General features: G+C 44.5%; 1 long non-coding RNA gene across 1 annotated transcript in view; it reads left to right on the top strand.

Annotated features, from left to right (window-relative positions):
- Positions 1-4,631: 4,631 nt before the first annotated feature.
- The window catches only part of LOC135573344 (uncharacterized), a 123,962-nt gene continuing 109,181 nt past the window's right edge, over positions 4,632-19,412 (top strand). The window contains exons 1-2 of the long non-coding RNA XR_010464671.1: positions 4,632-6,671; positions 8,991-9,239. This is a non-coding gene — a long non-coding RNA (uncharacterized LOC135573344). The remainder of the gene's footprint in view (positions 6,672-8,990; positions 9,240-19,412) is intronic.

Raw genomic sequence — 19,412 nt, 5'->3', positions numbered from 1 at the left:
GGTGCGCGCGAAACAGCGGTTCAATTGGTGACGTCACTTGCTCTGAGACCTTGAAGTAGGTAGTTCCCCTTGCTCTGCAAGGGCTGCGGCTTTTGTGGGGCGATGGGTAACTGTTGTTGTTGATGTGTGCAGAGGGTCCCTAGTTTGCGCCCGAGTATGGGCGAGGGGACAGTCTAAAGTTATACTGTTACATATACATAAGTATCAAAGGTAAAAGTAAAAATAATTTCAAAGCCATTATATTAAGCAAACGATTTTCTTCAAATTTAAATGTTCGGATTTTTTTATTTATTTTTTATTTCACCTTTATTTAACCAGGTAGGCTAGTTGAGAACAAGTTCTCATTTGCAACTGCGACCTGGCCAAGATAAAGTATAGCAGTGTGAACAGACAACACAGAGTTACACATGGAGTAAACAATTAACAAGCCAATAACACAGTAGAAAAAAAGGGGAGTCTATATACAATGTGTGCAAAAGGCATGAGGAGGTAGGCGAATAATTACAATATTGCAGATTAACACTGGAGTGAAATGATCAGATGATCATGTACAGGTAGAGATATTGGTGTGCAAAAGAACAGAAAAGTAAATAAATAAAAACTGTGGGGATGAGGTAGGTGAAAATGGGTGGGCTATTTACCAATAGATTATGTACAGCTGCAGCGATCGGTTAGCTGCTCAGATAGCTGATGTTTGAAGTTGGTGAGGGAGATAAAAGTCTCCAACTTCAGCGATTTTTGCAGTTCGTTCCAGTCACAGGCAGCAGAGTACTGGAACGAAAGGCGGCCGAATGAGGTGTTGGCTTTAGGGATGATCAGTGAGATACACCTGCTGGAGCGCGTGCTACGGATGGGTGTTGCCATCGTGACCAGTGAACTGAGATAAGGCGGAGCTTTACCTAGCATGGCCTTGTAGATGACCTGGAGCCAGTGGGTCTGGCGACTAGAGCATACAAGTCGCAGTGGTGGGTAGTATAAGGTGCTTTAGTGACAAAACGGATGGCACTGTGATAAACTGCATCCAGTTTGCTGAGTAGAGTGTTGGAAGCAATTTTGTAGATGACATCGCCGAAGTCGAGGATCGGTAGGATAGTCAGTTTTACTAGGGTAAGCTTGGCAGCGTGAGTGAAGGAGGCTTTGTTGCGGAATAGAAAGCCGACTCTTGATTTGATTTTCGATTGGAGATGTTTGATATGGGTCTGGAAGGAGAGTTTGCAGTCTAGCCAGACACCTAGGTACTTATAGGTGTCCACATATTCAAGGTCGGAACCATCCAGTGTGGTGATGCTAGTCGGACATGCGGGTGCAGGCAGCGATCGGTTGAAAAGCATGCATTTGGTTTTACTAGCGTTTAAGAGCAGTTGGAGGCCACGGAGGAGTGTTGTATGGCATTGAAGCTCGTTTGGAGGTTAGATAGCACAGTGTCCAATGACGGGCCGAAAGTATATAGAATGGTGTCGTCTGCGTAGAGGTGGATCAGGGAATCGCCCGCAGCAAGAGCAACATCATTGATATATACAGAGAAAAGAGTCGGCCCGAGAATTGAACCCTGTGGCACCCCCATAGAGACTGCCAGAGGACCGGACAGCATGCCCTCCGATTTGACACACTGAACTCTGTCTGCAAAGTAATTGGTGAACCAGGCAAGGCAGTCATCCGAAAAACCGAGGCTACTGAGTCTGCCGATAAGAATATGGTGATTGACAGAGTCGAAAGCCTTGGCAAGGTCGATGAAGACGGCTGCACAGTACTGTCTTTTATCGATGGCGGTTATGATGTCGTTTAGTACCTTGAGTGTGGCTGAGGTGCACCCGTGACCGGCTCGGAAACCAGATTGCATAGCGGAGAAGGTACGGTGGGATTCGAGATGGTCAGTGACCTGTTTGTTGACTTGGCTTTCGAAGACCTTAGATAGGCAGGGCAGAATGGATATAGGTCTGTAACAGTTTGGGTCCAGGGTGTCTCCCCCTTTGAAGAGGGGGATGACTGTGGCAGCTTTCCAATCCTTGCGGATCTCAGACGATATGAAAGAGAGGTTGAACAGGCTGGTAATAGGGGTTGCGACAATGGCGGCGGATAGTTTCAGAAATAGAGGGTCCAGATTGTCAAGCCCAGCTGATTTATACGGGTCCAGGTTTTGCAGCTCTTTCAGAACATCTGCTATCTGGATTTGGGTAAAGGAGAACCTGGAGAGGCTTGGGCGAGGAGCTGCGGGGGGGCCGGAGGTGTTGGCCGAGGTAGGAGTAGCCAGGCGGAAGGCATGGCCAGCCGTTGAGAAATGCTTGTTGAAGTTTTCGATAATCATGGATTTGTCGGTGGTGACCGTGTTCCCTAGCCTCAGTGCAGTGGGCAGCTGGGAGGAGGTGCTCTTGTTCTCAATGGACTTCACAGTGTCCCAGAACTTTTTGGAGTTGGAGCTACAGGATGCAAACTTCTGCCTGAAGAAGCTGGCCTTAGCTTTCCTGACTGACTGCGTGTATTGGTTCCTGACTTCCCTGAACAGTTGCATATCGCGGGGACTGTTCGATGCTATTGCAGTCCGCCACAGGATGTTTTTGTGCTGGTCGAGGGCAGTCAGGTCTGGAGTGAACCAAGGGCTGTATCTGTTCTTAGTTCTGCATTTTTTGAACGGAGCATGCTTTTCTAAAATGGTGAGGAAGTTACTCTTAAAGAATGACCAGGCATCCTCAACTGACGGGATGAGGTCAATGTCCTTCCAGGATACCCGGGCCAGGTCGATTAGAAAGGCCTGCTCACAGAAGTGTTTTAGGGAGCGTTTGACAGTGATGAGGGGTGGTCGTTTGACTGCGGCACCGTAGCGGATACAGGCAATGAGGCAGTGGTCGCTGAGATCCTGGTTGAAGACAGCGGAGGTGTATTTGGAGGGCCAGTTGGTCAGGATGACGTCTATGAGGGTGCCCTTGCTTACAGAGTTAGGGTTGTACCTGGTGGGTTCCTTGATGATTTGTGTGAGATTGAGGGCATCTAGCTTAGATTGTAGGACTGCCGGGGTGTTAAGCATATCCCATATCCCAGCTAGATGGGGGGCAATCAGTTCACAAATGGTGCCAGGGCACAGCAGGGAGCTGAGGGGGGTCGGTAGCAGGCGGCAACAGTGAGAGACTTATTTCTGGAGAGAGTAATTTTCAGAATTAGTAGTTCGAACTGTTTGGGAATGGACCTGGAAAGTATGACATTACTTTGCAGGCTATCTCTGCAGTAGACTGCAACTCCGCCCCCTTTGGTAGTTCTATCTTGACGGAAGATGTTATAGTTGGGTATGGAAATCTCAGAATTTTTGGTGGCCTTCCTGAGCCAGGATTCAGACACGGCAAGGACATCAGGGTTAGCAGAGTGCGCTAAAGCAGTGAGTAAAACAAACTTAGGGAGGAGGCTTCTGATGTTGACATGCATGAAACCAAGGCTTTTTCGATCACAGAAGTCAACAAATGAGGGTGCCTGGGGACATGCAGGGCCTGGGTTTACCTCCACATCACCCGCGGAACAGAGAAGGAGTAGTGTGAGGGTGCGGCTAAAGGCTATCAAAACTGGTCACCTAGAGCGTTGGGGACAGAGAATAAGAGGAGCAGGTTTCTGGGCATGGTAGAATATATTCAGGGCATAATGCGCAGACAGGGGTATGGTGGGGTGCGGGTACGGCGGAGGTAAGCCCAGGCACTGGGTGATGATGAGAGAGGTTTTATCTCTGGACATGCTGGTTGTAATGGGTGAGGTCACCGCATATGTGGGAGGTGGGACAAAGGAGGTATCAGGGGTATGAGGAGTGGGACTAGGGGCTCCATTGTGAACTAAAACAATTGTAATGACCTGACTAGATCATAAATGAACAATTGTCCAGACAGAGGCTTGAGTTTGCGAATTGACGGTTTATTGAACCAACTTTACACAGGCTACTGTTTGGGCCGTAGCACACGCCAAATAGATGACAGATAACCCACAAGCCAATCGTGACCTTCTCTTGTGAAGCCCAGACGTAAGAGAGAGAGAACAAAGGCTGAACCTGGTCTTAACTTTCAATGCCCAACCCCCCTCCACGCCACTCCGCCAACCACCAGGATGCCCGGCATCAGAACATTCCAGGCATTCCCGTGATTGGCAGATAGCAGGTTGATTGACATGTCGGACCCCGCGAACACCGGGTACTGGTCAGTACAACACAACCACCTCCTAGCCTAGCACATAACACACAGCTGTCTGTGCGGGTCGCTACACAATGATAACTAACCTGAGCAACAGTATACAAGGCATATTGACATTTGAGAGAGACATACAGCGAGGCATACAGTAATCACAGGTGTTGAATTCGGAAAGCTAGCTAAAACAGTGGGTGAGACAACAGCTAATCAGCTAGCATAACAACAGCAGGTAAAATGGCATTGACTAGGCAACGGGGCCGACAGATACAACAAACAAGCAGAATGGAGTACCGTGATTAATGGACAGTCCAGCGTGCATCAGCTATGTAGCCAAGTGATCAGAGTCTAGGGGCAGCGGTGGATGGGGCAGGGGGCTGGACTGGCGAGTGTTATCAGGTTAAGAAACTAACAATGACTAAATAGCTTGTAGCTAGTTAGCTGGTTAGCTTCTGGGGGTTCTTGAGTGTGTTCTAAAAATAAAAAATAATAGCGATTCCGTATCACATTGGGTGAGGCAGGTTTCCGGAAGGTATAAACAAATTTTAAAAAATTGGGAAGAGATAGAAAGTACATATGGGCCACTGCGTGTTTGGGACGCGGCGATGCAGACGGTTAGCAGGCCTGTGCTAACAAGCTAACAGATTAGCAGGCCGGGGTAAACATGGTAGTAGTTAGCGGACCTGGGCTAAACAAACTAGCAGTTAGCATGCCACATTAGCAAGTAAGGAGATAGCGAGGGCTAGAGAGTTAGCCTTTGGAGGACGTCGCGATGGGGTGAGTCTGTTTATTCCTCTTCATGCAGTGACATCGATAGACCGGTCGTGGGTCCGGGTATTGTAGCCCAGGAGTATGCTAGGAGCACAGGAGCTCTGGCCGGGTTAGCTTCAAGCTACGTGGGTGGAAACGCTAGCCAGGAGTAATCAACCAGGGTTGCGGTTTAGCTCGATAGCTAGTTGTGAAGATCCAGCTGAAAAATGTTCCGTTTGCTGTGGGAATCCGGGGATAAGAAAACAAATAGGTCCGTTATGCTCTGGTTAGCGTCGCGTTGTTCGAAGTGGCGAGAGCTTTCCGAGCTAAAGGTTAGCTGATGACCGGTTAGCTGAAGACCGCTAGCATAGCTGGTGGTTAGCTGGCTAGCTTCAGTTGAGGGGTTCCGGTTCCGAAGTAAATATAAATACTTTAGGAAAAGTAGCTACATTGGGTGAGGCGGGTTGCAGGAGAGTATTTGGAAGCTTAGGTTTAGCAAAATGTTTTTAAAGATATGCGAAGAAAAATATCTAAAATGAAAAAGAGACGATATTTACAGAGACGATACGACAGGACGACTTACTGCTACGACATCTTGGAATACAATAGTCAGGGGCACACTCCAACACTATATATATATACTATATACTATAGTATATACTCCGATTTCAGAGGACTCTGGTCTGAGTGCCAGAGGACAGAATAATTGATCAACCACCAAAGCTTAATAAGCCGTGAATACGGCCGGTGACAGGAAACGTCGGCAAATAAAGCGTAATTAAATTGTTGCCTGAAGCACAGTTAAAGTCACCAATGCTCTGGATAACATGAACACAGCCTAACCAGCTCTGCTAAGGCGAGTAAAATGGTCAGAGTTTTTGTACTGAAAGTAGCTAGCAAGCTAGCCAATGTTAACCAGTTATCTTGGATGCTTGACTGCCGTTGTGAGGTCAGAACGCTTGAATCAACCCTCCTCCTCCGCCAGAGCGTCCAGTGTGGCTCTGAACGCTCCGAGAGCGATACGAACTGACAGTCTGACAACGCTCTGAATTTACGAACGACCAAGCGCACTCTGGCACTCCAGATTGAATTTAAGACCACATCCATAATTTACTAACAAAGTATTTGTGTTTCGTGAGTCCAACAGATCAGATGCAGTAGGGATGCGCGAATTGAACAATTTTCCTGTCCTGCTAATCATTCAAAATCTAACGAGTACTTTTGGGTGTCAGGGAAAATGTATGGAGTTGAAAGTACATTATTTTCTTTATGAATGTAGTGGAGTAAAAGTAGAAGTTGTCAAAAATATCAAAAGTAAAGTACAGATACCCCAAAACTCCATACATTTTCCCTGACACCCAAAATTACTTAAAATATTTGTACTTAAGTACTTTACTTCACTGATTGCAGGGAATACTGACTGAAGATGTTCCTCCCTACGAGGCCCATGAGACTGTGTAGGGATGTGATTTGAATAGGACTGTGACTGAAGGATTGGGAAGTTTATTTATCTATATTTGTATTTTGTTTTGATGTCGTCGTTCCCCCTCCTCTTTTCAACATTGGACGTGTATATTTTTCTACAGTTTACTAACCATACAGTAGGTGGCGGCAGACACGTTATATTTGTGTAAATGTCAGTATACCAGAGAAGAAGATGACGCTGCTGCGCTAGAGTAGTGGGGAACAGGAAGTTCCGGGTCGAAACGACAGAACTGTGCTGTTGTGTCGATAGTGGTTGTGTCCGTTTCAAATGTATCATTGCAGGTATGTAATAGCATGTTTAAACCTTCTAATGTCGAGAGAATATATAACACGCTAGGTAACAAATCCGTCAATGTATTATCACGTTTGGTAAAGGTTTTAATTGTATGTGTTATTTTGGGGTCAAACCGAGTGAGTGAAGAACGTGTTAAAACATTTTTTTACAAGTCACATAACTAGACTTTGGGTTTATCTGAGTGTATGTACATAATTTCGTCAAAGTCATTTCATAAAGATTCAATTTATTTAAGTTCGTTTTTACATGTTATTGGTTTTGTGTAAAATGTTTGTGAGCTGGTAAATAGCCTTGTCCGAACCATCCTGTTCTCGCGAGTTTACATACACTGTTTCGTTAATGAAAGCTCGCGAGATCAAGATTGTTCGGACGAGGCAAGTCAAATGGCGGGAACGATGTCGGTCGTCTTTCTATGAGTTTATTCGTGGTGAAATGGAGACATGAGGCTGTGTGATAGTGTCAAAATAGAGGGAAGCTAACTGTAGTTATCCTTCACCATTTGGTGAGAGAGGCCAACTTCATGGAATGGCGTCGATTAATGCGGATGAATCGGAGCACGTGTCAAACTCATTCCATGGAGGACCAAGTGTCTGCGAGTAATAATGTGTTGGAGTGGAAAGTTGGGATGTTGTTTGAGACCACATAGCCTCATTTACACCCAGGGCCTCATTCACACCCCTGATTAACCAAGGCCATAAAAAGAGGTGAAGTTAAACTGGGATGCAGCCGTGTAAATGAGAACGTGTTCTGATATAGCCTACCTGGTTAAATAAAGGTGAAATAAAACATTGAAAGTGGTAGATTGTTAATATCTTGTGCTGGTCAGGTTCAGCAAGGGAAGATTCTTCAATTGGAAAATCGTAATGGGACAAAGCTCAGAAGCCATGACCCTGGAGGTGATGCTACATTGAAGGGAGTAATAATCTCTGAGGTCCCAATATCTATGTCCATGGACGAAATTGTTAAAGAACATGTGAAGGGAGACAGTGGTTGAAGCCTAAAGGTTGATCAGTAGGAAAGAGGGTTAAAGAAGTGAAAGCTTATCAGTGCTGTTGAGGTGTTAGAAGGTTTTGTCTGGAAAAGTACAGAATAGGATTCCTCAGAACAGTTGAAACTGGAGCAGCAACCGTGAATCATCAGTGTTTTTAAATGCCAAAGAAGGGGACATGTAGCTGTTGAGTGAAAAGATGTGCCAAGTGTGGTGGGGAACATGATTACAGTGAATGTTGGAGCAATGTGACGGTTAAGTGTTGCAATTGTGCAGAGGACACACAGAGCAGCATTTGGTGGATGCCAGGTGCAGAGAGATGCTCAGATATAGAATCCGTCATGATGTATCATATGCAGAGGCTGTAAGACAGACTGGTGGAACTACAGTGCAGACTGATGGAGCTTCCATGGCTGGTCCAGTAGTAAGAGGACCTACTGTCAGACTGATGAAGCTTCCATGGCTGGTCCTGTAGTAAGAGGACCTACTGTCAGACTGATGGAGCTTCCATGGCTGGTCCCGTAGTATGAGGACCTGCTGTCAGACTGATGGATTTTCCATGGCTGGTCCTGTAGTAAGAGGACCTACTGTCAGAACTGGTCTTTCTACTATTCCTGACATGGTTTCGAGGCCTGTTCAGAAATCTTGCGTCCATAAATGCACTGTGACAAAGGATACTTTAATAGTGAATAATATGTACTTCATAGCTTTCATTGGTGAGGTTATCAACAACTTGGATAGTGCCTCATCAGAGAGAGAACATTTCAGTTGCTCTACAGTTTTGAAGCTGAATGTAATGATTATCAGTTCTTTACATGTGTACTAATATTCAGACACATTCAGTTGTTTCTATATTTATCTATAATTCAGGGTTTTCACACGGGACTTCAAGTAAATAAATATTAGTGCCTGAAAAGTCCTTGAATTTGACTTGCTACTGTACGAACCCTGATAATTCTTAATATGGTGTTAATGGGAAATACAATTGTTTTCTGTGAGTGAAATAATACAGTGAAGACAAGGTTATTCATAAAATAGTACATAGTGCTGCCTGAAACATACTGTGATCTTGTACTAAATGGTTGTTGAGTCATTTATGCATTTATGTGAATTTAGGAAATCTACTATAGATTAAGTGCACTTATGTTGTGCAATTTAAAATGTGTACTTTGTGTCTAATGTGAATTAATGTTTTGTCAGGGATTAGCTACCGGATCTACTGAAATGAGATAATTAAACAAGAAAATATTTTTACAGAATAAAGTGCCAGAACTGTCAAGAAAATAACTTTTGTGTCCGTTTGTCTTTATTACTACAGACCAACTCAGATTAAGTCTGAGGTTTGTAACATCAACAGTGAGGACAAACCCAGCCTGCCTCTCTCCTTCCACACTGAGTAGAAACCTACAGTCACTGGGTCCTGATTGTGACAGTGGAGCCCAGTTTGCTCTGCAGGATTCAGAGATGGCATCAGTGAAGCTGGAAGACTGCAGTCAAACACTGGAGCTGAATGTCATCATTAAAGATGAAGAAGAAGAGGAGAAGATTAGGACAACTGTTAGTCATGGTAAGAGCTGGTTCTACCTATAAGTTATCTTCATATATTAGACCTCCATAAGTTATGACCAGTCTATTGCTAGGTTGAATTCTGTAATTCTGACATCACACATCCCTGAACAACTCAAGACTTCACAGCGAAGCAAAACATTTAAAAACTTGTCACGCCTGCCTTTGCCCACACATTGTCTTAAGAACGTTGAAAATATTTAATACCCTCAATCACCAAGTTAGGCATACAGGAAACACTGTGCACCTGGCAACCTTGGTTAGCGTGCACTGCGCCCGGCCCGCCACAGGAGTCGCTGGTGCGCGATGAGGATATCCCTACCGGCCAAACCCTCCCTAAACCGGACGACGCTAGGCCAATTGTGCGTCGCCCCACAGACCTCCCGGTCGCGGCCGGTCACGACAGAGCCTGGGCGCGAACCCAGAGTCTCTGGTGGCACAGCTGGCGCTGCAGTACAGCGCCCTTAACCACTGCGCCACCCGGGATGCCCTCAAAAGAGTTTTCTAATGATGAATTAGCCTTTTAAAATGATCAACTTGGATTAGCTAACACAACATGCTATTGGAACACAGGAGTGATGGTTGCTGATAATGGGCCTCTGTTCGCCTATGTAGATATTCCATAAAATATCTGCCGTTTCCAGCTACAATAGTCATTTACAACAATAACAATGTCTTCACTGTATTTCTGATCAATTTGATGTTGTTTTAATGGACAAACAATGTGCTTTTCTTTCAAAACAAGGACATTTCTACATGACCCCAAATCAAGTTGTCGAAACATCTCAATGATGATCATTGGAAACAGGAAGCATCTGAACTCAATTTTGAGTCTCTTGTTTTTCTGTTTTTTTTGTTTTTATACATTTGCAAAAATGTCTAAACCTTTTTCACTTTGTCATTATGTGGTATTGTGTGTAGATTGCTGAGGATATATTTTTATTTCATTATAGAATAAAGCTGTAACATAACAATGTGGAAAAGTCAAGGGTCTGAATACTTTCCGAGGGCACTGTCAGACCCCTTCCCATTTCTCCCATTTTGGTACGTTACAGCCTTATTCTAAAATTGATTACATGTTTTTCCTCGTCAATCTACACACAATATCCCATAATGACATCACAATATCCCATAATAACAAAGCCAAAACAGGTTTTTAGAAATTCTTGCAAATGTAATAAAAAAATAAAAAAAGCTTATTTACATACGTTTTCAGACCCTTTGCTATGAGATGATCCTTGAGATGTTTCTACAACTTGTAGTCCACCTGTGGTAAATTCAATTGATTGGAAAGATCTCCGCCACGGCACAACCCAAGGGGGGGGGGCAACCCAGACAGGATGACCACATCAGTGACTCAACCCACTCAGGTGACGCACCCCTCCCAGGGACGGTATGAGAGAGCCCCAGTGACTCAGCCCCTGTAATAGGGTTAGGAGGCAGATAATCCCAGTGGAAAGAGGGGAACCGGCCAGGCAGAGACAGCAAGGGCGGTGAGATGCAGTTACTTAGACAGCTGCGCCACTCGTCAGCCCTTAAAAGGTTTGCGCCCAATGTGGGGCAGGAGTTTGACGGCACAAGCGGGGAGCCCAGCCAACAGAGATTTGAGAAATGTGTTGGTATTTTTCCCCAGAACTGTGCCTCGCCACAAACTTGTCTCGGAGCTCGACGGACAATTTCTTCGACCTCATTACTTGGTTTTTGCTCTGACTTGCAATGTCAACTGTGGGACCTTATATAGACAGGTGTGTTCCTTTTCCAATCATGTCCAATCATTTAAATTTACCACAAGTGGACTCCAGTCAAGTTGTAGAAACATCTCAAGGATGATCAATGGAAACAGGATGCACTTAAGCTCAATTTTGAGTCTGAGGAAAGGGTCTGAATAGTTATGCAAATAAGGTGTTCATTTTTATACATTTGCTAAATAAATTAATGCATTTTATAAATGTGCTAAATTCGCTTTGTCATTAAGGGGTATTGTGTGTATATTGATGAGGGGTAAAAAATGCATTTAATCAATTTTCAAATAAGGCTGTAACACAACAATGTGTAAAAAGTCTAGGGATGCCCTGTATATGCTTTACATTTAAAATTTAAGGATCTGAAGTGGTAAACACAATGGCATAATGGATAATGCATGTGGATAATGCATGTCCAATACCCGGGCCCACGACCGGTCTATCGATGTCACCGCATGAAGAGGAATAAACAGACTAAACAGACTCACCCCATCGCGACGTCCCCCAAAGGCTAACTCTCTAGCCCTCGCTATCTCCCTGCTTGCTAACTCGGCCTGCTTACTGCTAGCTTGTCTAGCTCCGGTCCGCTAACTGCTACCTTGTCTAGCCCGGGCCTATGAACTGTTAGCTTGTTAGCACAGGCCTGCTAACCGTCTGAATCGCTGTGTCCCAAACACTCTCTGGACCCATATTTACTTTCTATCTCTTTTTGATTTTTAATTTGCTTATACCTTCCGGAAACCTGCCTCACCCAATGTGATACGGAATCGCTATTATTTTTTAAAACACACTCAAGAACCTCCAGACGCTAACCAGCTAACTAGCTACAAGCTATTTAGTCATTGTTAGTTTTTTTTTTTACCTGGATAACACTCGCCAGTCCAGCTTCCCTGCCCATCCACCGCTGCCCCCTGGACACTGATCTCTTGGCTACATAGCTGATGCACGCTGGACTGTCCATTAATCACGGTACTCCATTCTGCTTGTTTGTTTTATCTGTCGGCCCCGTTGCCTAGTCAACGCCATTTTACCTGCTGTTTGTTGTGCTAGCTGATTAGCTGTTGTCTCGCCTACTGTTTTAGCTAGCTTTCCCAATTCAACACCTGTGATTACTGTTTGCCTCGCTGTATGTCTCTCTCAAATGTCAATATGCCTTGTATACTGTTGTTCAGGTTAGTTATCATTGTTTTAGTTCACAATGGAGCCCCTAGTTCCACTCTTCATACCCCTTTTACCTCCTTTGTCCCACCTCCCACACATGCGGTGACCTCACCCATTACAACCAGCATGTCCAGAGATACAACCTCTCTCATCATCACCCAGTGCCTGGGCTTACCTCCGCTGTACCCGCACCCCACCATACCCCTGTCTGCGCATTATGCCCTGAATATATTCTACCATGCCCAGAAACCTGCTCCTCTTATTCTCTGTCCCCAACGCTCTAGGCGACCAGTTTTGATAGCCTTTAGCCACACCCTCATACTACTCCTTCTCTGTTCCACGGGTGATGTGGAGGTAAACCCAGGCCCTGCATGTCCCCAGGCACCCTCATTTGTTGACTTCTGTGATCGAAAAAGCCTTGGTTTCATGCATGTCAACATCAGAAGCCTCCTCCCTAAGTTTGTTTTACTCACTGCTTTAGCAAACTCTGCTAACCCCAATGTCCTTGCCGTGTCTGAATCCTGGCTCAGGAAGGCCACCAAAAATTCAGAGATTTCCATACCCAACTATAACATCTTCCGTCAAGATAGAACTGCCAAAGGGGGAGGAGTTGCAGTCTACTGCAGAGATAGCCTGCAAAGTAATGTCATACTTTCCAGGTCCATACCCAAACAGTTCGAACTACTAATTTTGAAAATTACTCTCTCCAGAAATAAGTCTCTCACTGTTGCCGCCTGCTACCGACCCCCCTCAGCTCCCAGCTGTGCCATGGACACCATTTGTGAATTGATTGCCCCCCATCTAGCTTCAGAGTTTGTTCTGTTAGGTGACCTAAACTGGGATATGCTTAACACCCCGGCAGTCCTACAATCTAAGCTAGATGCCCTCAATCTCACACAAATCATCAAGGAACCCACCAGGTACAACCCTAACTCTGTAAACAAGGGCACCCTCATAGACGTCATCCTGACCAACTGGCCCTCCACATACACCTCCGCTGTCTTCAACCAGGATCTCAGCGATCACTGCCTCATTGCCTGTATCCGCCACGGAGCCGCAGTCAAACGAACACCCCTCATCACTGTCAAACGCTCCCTAAAACACTTCTGTGAGCAGGCCTTTCTAATCGACCTGGCCCGGGTATCCTGGAAGGACATTGACCTCATCCCGTCAGTTGAGGATGCCTGGTCATTCTTTAAAAGGAACTTCCTCACCATTTTAGATAAGCATGCTCTGTTCAAAAAATGCAGAACTAAGAACAGATACAGCCCTTGGTTCACTCCAGACCTGACTGCCCTCGACCAGCACAAAAACATCCTGTGGCGGACTGCAATAGCATCGAATAGTCCCCGTGATATGCAACTGTTCAGGGAAGTCAGGAACCAATACACGCAGTCAGTCAGGAAAGCTAAGGCCAGCTTCTTCAGACAGAAGTTTGCATCCTGTAGCTCCAACTCCAAAAAGTTCTGGGACACTGTGAAGTCCATGGAGAACAAGAGCGCCTCCTCCCAGCTGCCCACTGCACTGAGGCTAGGTAACACGGTCACCACCGATAAATCCATGATTATCGAAAACTTCAATAAGCATTTCTCAACGGCTGGCCATGCCTTCCGCCTGGCTACTCCAACCTCGGCCAACAGCTCCACCCCCCCCGCAGCTCCTCGCCCAAGCCTCTCCAGGTTCTCCTTTACCCAAATCCAGATAGCAGATGTTCTGAAAGAGCTGCAAAACCTGGACCCGTACAAATCAGCTGGGCTTGACAATCTGGACCCTCTATTTCTGAAACTATCCACCGCCATTGTCGCAACCCCTATTACCAGCCTGTTCAACCTCTCTTTCATATAGTCTGAGATCCCCAAGAATTGAAAGCTGCCGCAGTCATCCCCTCTTCAAAGGGGGAGACACCCTGGACCCAAACTGTTACAGACCTATATCCATCCTGCCCTGCCTATCTAAGGTCTTCGAAAGCCAAGTCAACAAACAGGTCACTGACCATCTCGAATCCCACCGTACCTTCTCCGCTGTGCAATCTGGTTTCCGAGCCGGTCACGGGTACACCTCAGCTACACTCAAGGTACTAAACGATATCATAACCGCCATCGATAAAAGACAGTACTGTGCAGCCGTCTTCATCGACCTTGCCAAGGCTTTCGACTCTGTCAATCACCATATTCTTATCGGCAGACTCAGTAGCCTCGGTTTTCGGATGACTGCCTTGCCTGGTTCACCAATTACTTTGCAGACAGAGTTCAGTGTGTGAAATCGGAGGGCATGCTGTCCGGTCCTCTGGCAGTCTCTATGGGGGTGCCACAGGGTTCAATTCTCGGGCCGACTCTTTTCTCTGTATATATCAATGATGTTGCTCTTGCTGCGGGCGATTCCCTGATCCACCTCTACGCAGACGACACCATTCTATATACTTTCGGCCCGTCATTGGACACTGTGCTATCTAACCTCCAAACGAGCTTCAATGCCATACAACACTCCTTCCGCGGCCTCCAACTGCTCTTAAACGCTAGTAAAACCAAATGCATGCTTTTCAACCGATCGCTGCCTGCACCCGCATGCCCGACTAGCATCACCACCCTGGATGGTTCCGACCTTGAATATGTGGACATCTATAAGTACCTTCGTGTCTGGCTAGACTGCAAATTCTCCTTCCAGACTCATATCAAACATCTCCAATCGAAAATCAAATCAAGAGTCTGCTTTCTATTCCGCAACAAAGCCTCCTTCACTCACGCCGCCAAGCTTACCCTAGTAAAATTGACTATCCTACCGATCCTCGACTTCGGCGATGTCATCTACAAAATGGCTTCCAACACTCTACTCAGCAAACTGGATGCAGTCTATCACAGTGCCATCCGTTTTGTCACAGAGCAGTGGTTATCTCTGTATTAGTATTATCTCTGTATTATCCACATTAAAACACCTAGGTAGAGCAGTGGTTCTCTCGGTATTAGTATTATCTCTGTGTTTCCCACATTAAAACACCTAGGTAGAGCAGAGGACAGAGCATGTGGCTTTGTAACACACAGGTGTTTCATCTCCATACTGGGATGATTTTAACAGTGCAACGCCTCTCAGGCCTCATGCCTCTCAGGTAGGAGGGTAAAAGAATAAAAAACACAAAACTAATGAAGGAGCACAGTCACCAACAATATATCCCTGTTGTCAATACTTTCAACTGGCTCAGCTTGCTGTTACAGTACAGCTCCACCAAATTCCATTTATTAAGTAACCTTCTGTCTTATGGAACCATAATGTAACATATCACACTATTTTGAGAGTCTCGGATTTATATTTACTATGTTACATCTAGTCTATGAGACGAAGCTGCTCCTTGACCTACATTATAAACACGCAGATCAAGAGGTGTGTTTTCCCTTCAGCATCTGCATGTGACATAAACTCACCCACCTCACAGCATGAATCTAAAATGGTTATCTTTGGCTGTGAGTGATGGAAAAAAAAATCTGACTCCAAGGCAATTACTTGAATAATTCAATGGATGTTTTATTTACAAACTTGATGATAAAATATGATATATATTTTTTATTTACTTTGCTATGGGAATTCAATGGGAAGTGGGCCGTGCTTCATCTGAACTGCAGTACCGAAAATGCCCACTGAGCACTTGGAAAGCATGCTTATCGACTGGAAGTCTGGCCCCTTGATCCGAGAAGGGTGTAATTGCAGACCGCAACCCCTTTTCCTAATGTTAACCTCAGTCTCCTCACCTGCCATGGTTATTCACCAAACCAGCCACCTTAAATATCCCAACCTGCCACTTTAATTATCCTAACCTGTTATATATGCTTTGTGCCTAGTTAAATAAAATATATATAAATATTTTTTTAAACAAATAGTCTCCATCAGTTTCATAACACGAAACTGACCAATGTCATGTATCAATTTTCATTTTTCAGGGAACATCCACATCAAGAAACTGTACAGTAGTTCTCCTACTGGGAGGCGCGGGAAATAGTTTAAAGAGCGATTGGTGCTGAGGACGCTATGGCAGTGGATGCCCCGCAGCCTGTTGAGATTCATAATGTCGTTTACCAGTTGACGGATACCGATTGTAAATATTAATTGTACGTTCGGCTGAAAGGTTTTTGGGAGTTCAGGAATTAACATTGGAAACATTGCAGGCAGTGGTGGAAAAAGTACCCACTTGTGATACTTGAGTAAAAGTAAAGCTTCTTGAGTCCTTTCCTATCAAGGTAAAAGTGAAATCCACCCAGTCAAATAACACTTGAGTAAAAGTATAAAGTATTTGGTTTGACATATATGTAACGGATGTGAAATAGAAAGCTAGTCAGCGGTGGTGCGCGCTAAATAGCGTTTCAATCGGTGACGCCACTTGCTCTGAGACCTTGAAGTAGTAGTTCCCCTTGCTCTGCTAGGGCCGCGGCTTTTGTGGGGCGATGGGTAACGATGCTTTGTGGGTGACTGTTGTTAATGTGTGCAGAGGATCCCTAGTTCGCGCCCGAGTATGGGCGAGGGGACAGGCAAAATTTATACTGTTACATAAACATAAGTAGTATCAAATGTAAAAGTATAAATAATATCAAAGCCATTATAGTAAGCAAACGATTTTCTTGAAATTTAAATGTTCGGATAGTCAGGGGCACACTCCAACACTCAGGGTGCGTTTCTAAATTCGCTCTGGCTATATACTCCAATTTCAGAGGACTCTGGTCTGAGTGCCAGAGGACAGAATAATTGATCAACCACCAAAGCTTAACAAGCCGTGAATACGGCCGGTGACAGGAAACGTCGGCAAATTAAGCGTAATTAAATTGTTGCCTGAAGCACAGTTAAAGTCACCAATTCTCTGGATAACATGAACGCAGCCTAACCAGCTCTGCTAAGGCGAGTAAAATGGTCAGAGTTTTTGTACTGAAAGTAGCTAGCAAGCTAGCCAATGTTAACCAGTTATCTTGGATGCTTGACTGCCGTTGTGAGGTCAGAACGCTTGAATCAACCCTCCTCCTCCGCCAGAGCGTCCAGTGTGGCTCTGAACGCTCCGAGAGCGATACGAACTGACAGTCTGACAACGCTCGGAATTTACGAACGACCAAGCGCACTCTGGCACTCCAGATTGAATTAGAGCTACTAGTTCCCCTTTGGGAACTCACCCCACCCCCCCTGAGCTGTAATGTGGCGCAGGGAACGCAAGAAATAATCCTAAAAATATTTAACCTCCACAGAATCGCTTGAAAATGGCTCAAATGAAAGATAAAGAAGTTATTTATCTACCCAGCAAGTCAGATTTCTAAAATGTTTTACGGCGAAAACATAGCACATATTTATGTCCAACCACCACTGCATACATACTTCATTAGCTTAGCCAAGTAGGAAAAAATATGCAATCAACAAACGCAGGATTAAAAGAAAAATCATTTCACTAACCTTTTGAAATCTTCATCAGATGACAGTAATATAACATGTTACACAGTACATTCATTTTTTTTCAATAATATGCAATATATATCCATAAATCTCTGTTTACAATTATGCATCGTTCAAAAATGCTACTGCAATGTCAGGAGAAATAAATAGCTCCGGCAGATAACGTCAGCTAACAAGGAATACACATCATAAACTTTGACTAAATATGCATGTTTTACATATGTATGGCAAGATAAACTTCTTCTAAATGCAATTGCTATGTTACAATTATTTTTAACGTTACATTTGGCGTTTACTAGGCTATAATAGAGAGTCGGCGCTCTCATTTAGCATGCTGACTCCTCTATCATGGAGTCGGCAGAAACCCAAAATGAAGACGTAAATATTCCCTTACCATGGCTGTTCTTGCTTCAGAAGACGTGGAAGGGTTAATACTCACCAAGTTAGCGTTCAGTTTGCAACTCTGTGTCTTTCCGTTCTCAAACTAGACACTTTTCGGTCTAAATGTATGCAAATTTCAAGTGGCTGCGCACCAAAACGTCGAAAGTATACATTATATTTCGAGTAAACTTGTCAAACTATGTTTATAATTAAGCCTTAGCATGTTATAAAGGTCTACAGCAATCGTGAGGGCGAACAGATTAGCACACGTTGTTCAGTCTGTCCTGGGAGAAAAGAGAGAAATCTTCAATCTCCCATTGGTGAAACTTTTTGTGCGTCACCGGGACGTTTGGTCACGCTGAACGTCTCGTGAGCACGTGATTCTCGCAGCCTCATCGAAAGCAGGCTTCACGCTGAAGACATAGAACGTGTTTCCATGGTTATAGCTCTTTGGGAAGTGTGTAAACAGTGACGTCAAAGTGATGGCAACTTTTCCCATTACAAGAGAGACTTTGGGAGAATGCATGCCCTGAGACTTCTGCTTTAGCTAGAGACAAAATTTAAACGGTTTTATAAGCTTTAGAGTGTTTCCTATTCGATAACAATTTTTAATTGCATATATTAGCAACTTTTGACAAAAATTTATCATGGTTTATATGGGTGCCGAATTCCTCCAGAAGGGGCAGTATTCAGGGCTAGCCCCAACATTAAGACCACATCCATAATTTACTAACAAAGTATTTGTGTTTAGTGAGTCCAACAGATCAGATGCAGTAGGGATGCGCCAATTGAACAATTTTCCTGTCCTGCTAACCATTCAAAATCTAACGAGTACTTTTGGGTGTCAGGGAAAATGTATGGAGTTGAAAGTACATGATTTTCTTTATGAATGTAGTGGAGTAAAAGTAGAAGTTGTCAAAAATATCAAAAGTAAAGTACAGATACCCCAAAACTCCATACATTTTCCCTGACACCCAAAATTACTTAAAATATTTGTACTTAAGTACTTTACTTCACTGCTTGCAGGGAATACTGACTGAAGATGTTCCTCCCTACGAGGCCCATGAGACTGTGTAGGGATGTGATTTGAATAGGACTGTGACTGAACGAGTGGGATGTTGTTATTTATCTATTTGGTTTTGATATCGTTGTTCCCCTTCCACTTTTCCGCAAAGGAAATGTATTTTCTTCAACAGTTTACTAACCTTACAGTAGGTGGCGGCAGAGAGGTTATATTTGTGTAAATGTCAGAGAAGAAGATGACACTGATGCACTGTCGTAGTGGGGAACAGGAAGTTCCGGGTCGAATCGACAGAACTGTGCTGTTGTGTCGATAGTGGTTGTGTCCGTTTCAAATGTATCATTGTAGGTATGTAATAGCATGTTTAAACTTTCTAATGTCGAAAGAATATATAACATGCTAGGTAACAAATCCGTTTCACGCCTGGTAATGGTTTTAATTGTATGTGTTA

This window comes from Oncorhynchus nerka, linkage group LG2 (genome assembly GCF_034236695.1).
Source record: "Oncorhynchus nerka isolate Pitt River linkage group LG2, Oner_Uvic_2.0, whole genome shotgun sequence".
Classification (NCBI taxonomy): domain Eukaryota; kingdom Metazoa; phylum Chordata; class Actinopteri; order Salmoniformes; family Salmonidae; genus Oncorhynchus; species Oncorhynchus nerka.
Note: the sequence above shows the minus strand (reverse complement) of the source record. Positions and strands in the feature narration are given on the sequence as shown.